Consider the following 6,761-nt stretch of genomic DNA (forward strand, 5'->3'; position numbering starts at 1 on the left):
GTTGGTTTGTTCGAGACGTGAGTTTTCGTAAAAAAAATTTATTCTTACGATCTTTCGGGAATGTTGAGATATGAACAGAGAGACATGTTTTATGAACGTGAGATATCATGTCTTTGAGATGTCTGAGACCAATGCGATGGGTTTAGGGCAAGACCTAGGTTTACTCTCGGTTTTAAGGTTTGTACGGTGACTAGCCGGCTATCGGTTTTCCTATTGCGATTTCTACCTGATTCGTACCGATATAAAGTCCGTGATAGGTTCTCGGCTTATACAACTTGTATGGTACGAATCGAGCATCTTTCCAGAGACAATTTTTAAGCCAACTGGAAGTGCTAGACCAAAATTCCGGATTTTTTTTGTAGAGCGCTTTCGTCCTTGTGTTGGACGTTCGAAGATCAAAAGAGTGATCAAGTTGCGTTTGTTTAAGACGGCTGATGTGTTCGTCGGGGCCAATCGACGAACGGGGTGTAAAATTGTTGGTGGTCGCGTTCGGACAATTTGTTTGTATCGTCTCGACTTTTAACTTGGCGACGTCTCGCAGTTATTTCGAAGACTATACGTATATTTTCAGTGCTGAAGAGAGATTGTTTTGCGATTTTGGGCCGTACGAGGCTGCTGACAAGAGTATTAACAAAAACGGAAATATGCCTAATTGCTGTAAGTGCAAAGTTTGCTCTGAGAAAAGTCTTCCCTATGCCTCTCACCTAGGACTCCTTATATACTGGCTCCTAGGTCGGTTTACACTTTTCCTCTTCTGCCCTTAAGCCGCCATAGCATAAAAATGGAGATATTCCATTTTTCCGATCTTCGTAATTATCTTCAAAATTTCGTATTTATCCGCGGAAACTTGACATTTATCTTTCCTCGCAAACCAAGCGTAAACCGTCATGCGGCTTACGGACTGTTGGTTAAGAAATCGTAAGTTGAGCCTCGAGTCATGTCTTAGGTCCCTTTGGGCCGTCTTTTGACTCGAGGTGTTTATTACGGCTTCTTCGATAAAGAGTGAACTTCCCGCGGTTTTTTCCATAAAGCTTGATCGATGACTTTGAATGGCGGGAAACATGAAATGGGTTCGCTACGGTCTTTGGGAGATAGCATCGAAGGGTAGACGAGAATGCATGGACTAATGTCGTATCGACGTCTCGGAAGAGCTCGGTCGCTACGTAGCGACCGAGCGGAATACGCGTTCGGTCGCTGTGTAGCGACCCTTTTTGACCTCTTGTCTAATGTCTCGTGTTTCCTCCGCAAAGCTTTTCGTAAGGAAGAATCTATTTCGAAAAAGAATTTTTCGAAGAAGGTTTTTCGTTTTCTTCTTCGGGGATTTGGACGTTAACTTCGTCGTAACCGTTTTCGACCCCAACAATGTGTTGGCTAACCACTAAACAACACACAAAGATTAATCGGCTGACCACCAAATCAACAAGCCGGTTCACACCAATGAACTAGCTAAAGAACTCTCTCTCTCACTCAGAGAAAAAACAAAATAAACAACCAAAACTGAACTCCTTTATTCATCAAATGGACTACATATTTATAGTGTTTTGTAGTCAAAGAAAATTAAAGAAAATGTGGGAAAACAATGAATAGAAAATACAAATTTGACTAGATCTAGTCATGGCACGGAAAATGGAGAAGACTATATCTGGTCATGGCACGGAAAATGGAGAAGACTAGTCAAGATGTCCAGGTTCATCCGAACCAGATGGATGCACGGGGTAACGATAAGGACGCTTGCGGGACTGTCCGGATGGTCTGCCGGATGAGAATGCATGTCCGTCTTCGGTTTCTTCACCACCCAAGTCAAGTCTGGCATGATCCAAGTCAAGTCTGGTACGGTGAAAAACATGAACCTCGGTTGAAATGTTCAGAACGTCCTGAACTCCATGCTGAGCAGGTTCCATGTAATGATCTGTGGACTGCAGCACATGTACTTGGTTTTTGTTTTATGCTTTTATTTATTTGGTTTTTTTTTATCCGTAAATATGTTTACTTTTCGTTTGATTTTGAATGATCAAAGTTGATGTTCTTTATTTTTGAATCGATTTTACTTAGTTTTGGTTACAAAATAGGCACAAATTAAGTATTTTAAAACTGAAAGAACCAATTTTATTCATGTTTTGGTTATAAAATAGATAAAAATCATGTTCTTTTAAACCGAAAAAACGATTGAAATCCGAATCCGAAAGTATATTGGATTGTACCGGTTCTTTGAAGATTTACTAACCCCGATCCGAACTCGATAGAACCCGAATCGGTCCCGAACCGAACTTTCGTATAATTCGACTAGGACTGATTTTGATAAACCCAAAAAATCGAAACCCGATTGAGACCCCGAATGCACAGGCCTAATTAATACCTTACAAAAAATGCTGTATACTAAACCAAAGCAAAAAAATTAATCTAAATCCAAACTAAACCAAGTAAAAAAAAACACTAAACCAAACCAAACAAAAACCTAAACCTAAATCTGAGTTGAATCATCATCAGATGCATCACGTCGTCATCTTCATCCACCGCATCACCATCACGCCATACATCCTTTGTCTTCTTCACTCTCCGGTGAGCAGAGGCGGCTAGCACCACCACCACGCCGTAACTCCTCTGTCTTCAAGCTCATGACAACCATCTCTGCTCACGATCCACCTTCCTGTACCAAATCAAAAGAAAATCAGAGAGAGAGATAGAAAGAGAGAGATAGAAAGAGAGAGAGAGAGAGAGAGAGAGAGAGAGAGAGAGAGAGAAAGAGCTTGGTTCTCGTGAAGAAAGATGCGAAACGGATCCAGAGTGGCCAAGGTGGAGTAGAAGACGGCATAAACTCCGAGGCTTGTTGGTGGTAGGGAAGCTCGTCGCCGTCTAAATCGGTGAGTCTGAGAGCTATAAGCTATCTTCCGGCGACTGTAGAGCTTCCGAATTGACTCCGACGCCGTTTATCGAAGGATTCACTCTACCGGATCGAGATGAGTTCGTGACGGTTAGAGACGAGTTAGATCTGAGGGTGGGGAGATTCGCTAGAGCTTCTCCGGGAAGCCTCGTCGAAGAGAGGTGGTACTTGATAGAGAGAAGCGAAGGTTGTCCAGATTCGGAGAACTTCAGCGGAGGAGATAGATGTCAGAGAAGTATCAGAGAGTGAAACGAGATAGAGAAATAGGAAAAAAAAGGAAGTAAGAAGCTTCGACGCCATTATGCCGTTCTTTGAGCTCTCTCGCTCTCTCTATCTTTGAGAAATTGAGATTTGGAGAAGATGACAAGTCGTATAGGAGAAGATAAATGAGAATGAAAGAGATTTAATTGTTACCCTTGGATTACATTTCATCAATGGCTAGAAATTGTGATCTTTGAGAAACAATTTTAACCAATGAGAAAGAAGGTTGAAGATAGCCAAAAGGATAATTTTATAAGGGTTTCCTCGGAATTTCCTCGGAATATTCCGAGGAAATTCCGAGGAAATAGGGTTTTTTAACCGAAAACAACGTTTTGCGGTTTGAATAACACTTATATAACCCTTATTAAGTGTCTTAGACTGATTATGAAGTCAAACATTTGTTCATTACCCTATAATAAACACTTTTCCGATTATATGAACGAAATTTCCACAACGTAAGAGAAACACTTATACACTTTAACTATAAGGTGAAGGGAATACTTTCAATTCGTTTTGAAATTTGTTATTTCATGGTTTATGATCATCTATACAAAGAATCCTCAATGGTATGCATTACAATTGTATAAGAAATGAAATACGGCAAAACAAATTTTCGCGAAATATTTGGCGGCTTGTTTGCCCGGTTAAATGAAAATATTCCGAGGAAATTCCGAGCCACTTAAATATACGTCGGAAATTCCTCGGAATATTTTCATTTAACCGGAAAAATATTTCGCGAAAATTGAAATTGGAATTGTGACGGAATTCCGACGGATAGTATCCGTCGGACCCTAGGTTTTATAACCACGAGCAGCTTCTTCTTCCCCATTTCTCTCTTCTTCCTCTGCGCCTCCTCTCCTCTTCTCCGGCGATTTACCCTTCCTCTCCGACCTCTTCTCCGGCGATCTCCCCTTTCTCTTACACAAATCATGTAAGGACCCTATCCCACTCTCTTAGGTTCTATTTGTTAGGTTTTTGTGTAGATTTGATAGATTTTTGTTAAGGTGATTGGTTAGGATTGTGATTTGGTTGTATAATAGGTTTAGAATTGTGATTTGGTTGAATAATTTGTTTAGTTGAATTGATTAAGAATTTTTTTATAAATTTTTGATTTTTTTGTATTTATATATTCGATTTTTGAGTATAAATTTGATTTTTATATTTTACACTAATCAAAATCAATGGCCATAAAAAAAAGTAATAAAAATTGTTTTTACATATCTTTTTAATTGTTTGGAGTTTTGGGAGTATACGGATTAGATTTTTTATATGAAGATTTGTGATTAAGATATGTTTAGTGTTTAATGAAATTTTAGGGAATATGGTTTATAGGTTATTTATAGTTTTAATGTTTTGGATTAAGTTATATGTTTAATGAAATTTAGGGAATATGGTTGTTATATGTTTAATGTTTTGGATTAAGTCATATGTTTAATTTTGAAGATGTCAACTTTAAATATGAAAATATTAAAGGTTTAAGGTTTGTATGAAGATTTGAAGTTAAATAATAAAAAGATTAAAGTTGTTAGATTTTAGTCAAGTTTAGTGTATATGATTAATTTTGGGGTATGATATATATAAGTCTATAGTCTAAGGTTTGAGGTTAGATTTAATAAACTAAATTTTTAACAAATATTAAAATTTGAATTAAAATTTAAAACATGAGATTAAGATTATTTGATTAGTAAAAAGATTAGAGTTGAAAGATTTTTAATTAGAATTTAGGGTATATGATTAACTTAAGATTAGTTTCAAGTTTGGAGTTTAGAATAAAGGTTTGAGTATAAGGTTTGAGGGTTAAAGGTTTGGGGTATTGATTTAAGATTTGAGATTAATTTTTAAAAATATTAATTTTTTGAGTTTATATTTAAGATTTGAAGTTAAATTTAAGATTTGATGTTAAAATTTTAGAGTTTAAATTTTTTAGTTTAGAGTTTATGATTCAGGGTTTATAGTTTATGATTTTTTGAGGCAAATATAATGGAGGAAGAGAAAAAGTGAAACAAGGGGTGAGAGGAAAAATCAATTGTTTTCCCGCTTTAATTATGCATAGCGTTTTGAAAATGAAAGTGCTATGTATATTATGTTTCGAAAAAGCGTTTGCAGAATTAAATCCGGACTAACCAAACATAGCGTTTGCATTTTCACAAACGCTATGTAAAAGTAAGAGGTCTGACAAACACAGCATAATCGAAAAAACGCTATCATGTTATGATATCAAGATTTCTTGTACTGATAGTAGTTAAGAAAAACTTGTGACCGAGGGGATGCAAGGTGATATGCATTCTGCTAGATGTGGAGCATCGGATGTATCAATAAACCATGCATTTTTTGAATGTCTACCGGCAGTTCAACTTTGGGCACTCTCAAAGATTCCATCGTATTCGTATATTTTACTTACCCATTCACTTTTTGTAAATATGGATCATCTTTTTTGGAGAGTCTTCTCACAAATGGAAGATCACAAGTTTGCATGGATATTATGGTACATTTGGAAGGGACGGAAAAACAAAGTCTTCAATAATGTGGATCGATGGAATCTTTACTTTTGGCTGAGGAACATCCATCAATTACACAAAGGATAGTCCAAAATACAGAGGTAGAGATTACGACTTTACCATCCATACCAGGCAAATGGTGTTTTACAAATGGACAACGGAAAGACTGGAAAAAATTTCAGGACAAAATTGGTATATTACCTTAGAAGAATTTGATTGATTGGTGGGGCCAAGAAACACTTGGGCTAGTCTGTCCCCCATTCACTCGTAAGTAGAAGCGTTTATTTGGGTTATGGAATGCATGAGAAATTTAAGTCAATTTCATGTCACATTTGCAACGGATTCTCAATTGGTGAAGATAGTTTTGGAACCAAGAGAAATGCCAACATTTGTAAGTTATTTGGAAGACATAAAAATCCTAAAAATGAAATTTCACAACTCAGAGATCATTCATGTACCACAAATACAAAGCACAAATACAAAGTTCAATATCGGATAGCTTTGCACGCAATGCCAGAAAACAACTGCCGTTTATCGTTCAAATGGATGCGGAGTTACCAGTTTGATTTGTAGAGTCTTCGTGAGCTTATGTTGATGAAAAAAAATTACTAACATTTATTCCTATGTTTTATGAATAACAAAGTATCTTACATCTCTATAATAGTTTTGAGAAATCTATTTTTGATGTATTCCTCAAGTTACTTTTCACAAGCCTAACTATGTAAGCAATTTTAATAAATTTAAATTAACCTAACAATTACTTTTTAGATATTATGATTTAAATGCGTATATATGACTTATTTATTAAATGCTGCCACAACAAGATAGTAATTTTCACTTGTATCCTATAGCTTTTGCTATAGTTGATTCTGAGAATGATGCCTCATGGAGTTGGTTTATGAAATGTCTGAAAACCATCATTCCTGATGAAGAGGATTTGGTTTTTGTCTCTGATCATGCAACCTCAATTGAAAACGCTCTTTTACAACATTATCTGCTTGCTCACCATGGAATCTGCGTCTTTCACTTTGAAAAGAATGTCCAGGACAATTTCAAGAGTTCAACACTTGTCCCTTTGGTTGTCGAAGCTGCTTATGCCTACACCAAGGATGATTTTGATT

Source organism: Brassica oleracea, chromosome C8 (assembly GCF_000695525.1).
Source record: "Brassica oleracea var. oleracea cultivar TO1000 chromosome C8, BOL, whole genome shotgun sequence".
NCBI classification, from domain to species: Eukaryota; Viridiplantae; Streptophyta; class Magnoliopsida; order Brassicales; family Brassicaceae; genus Brassica; species Brassica oleracea.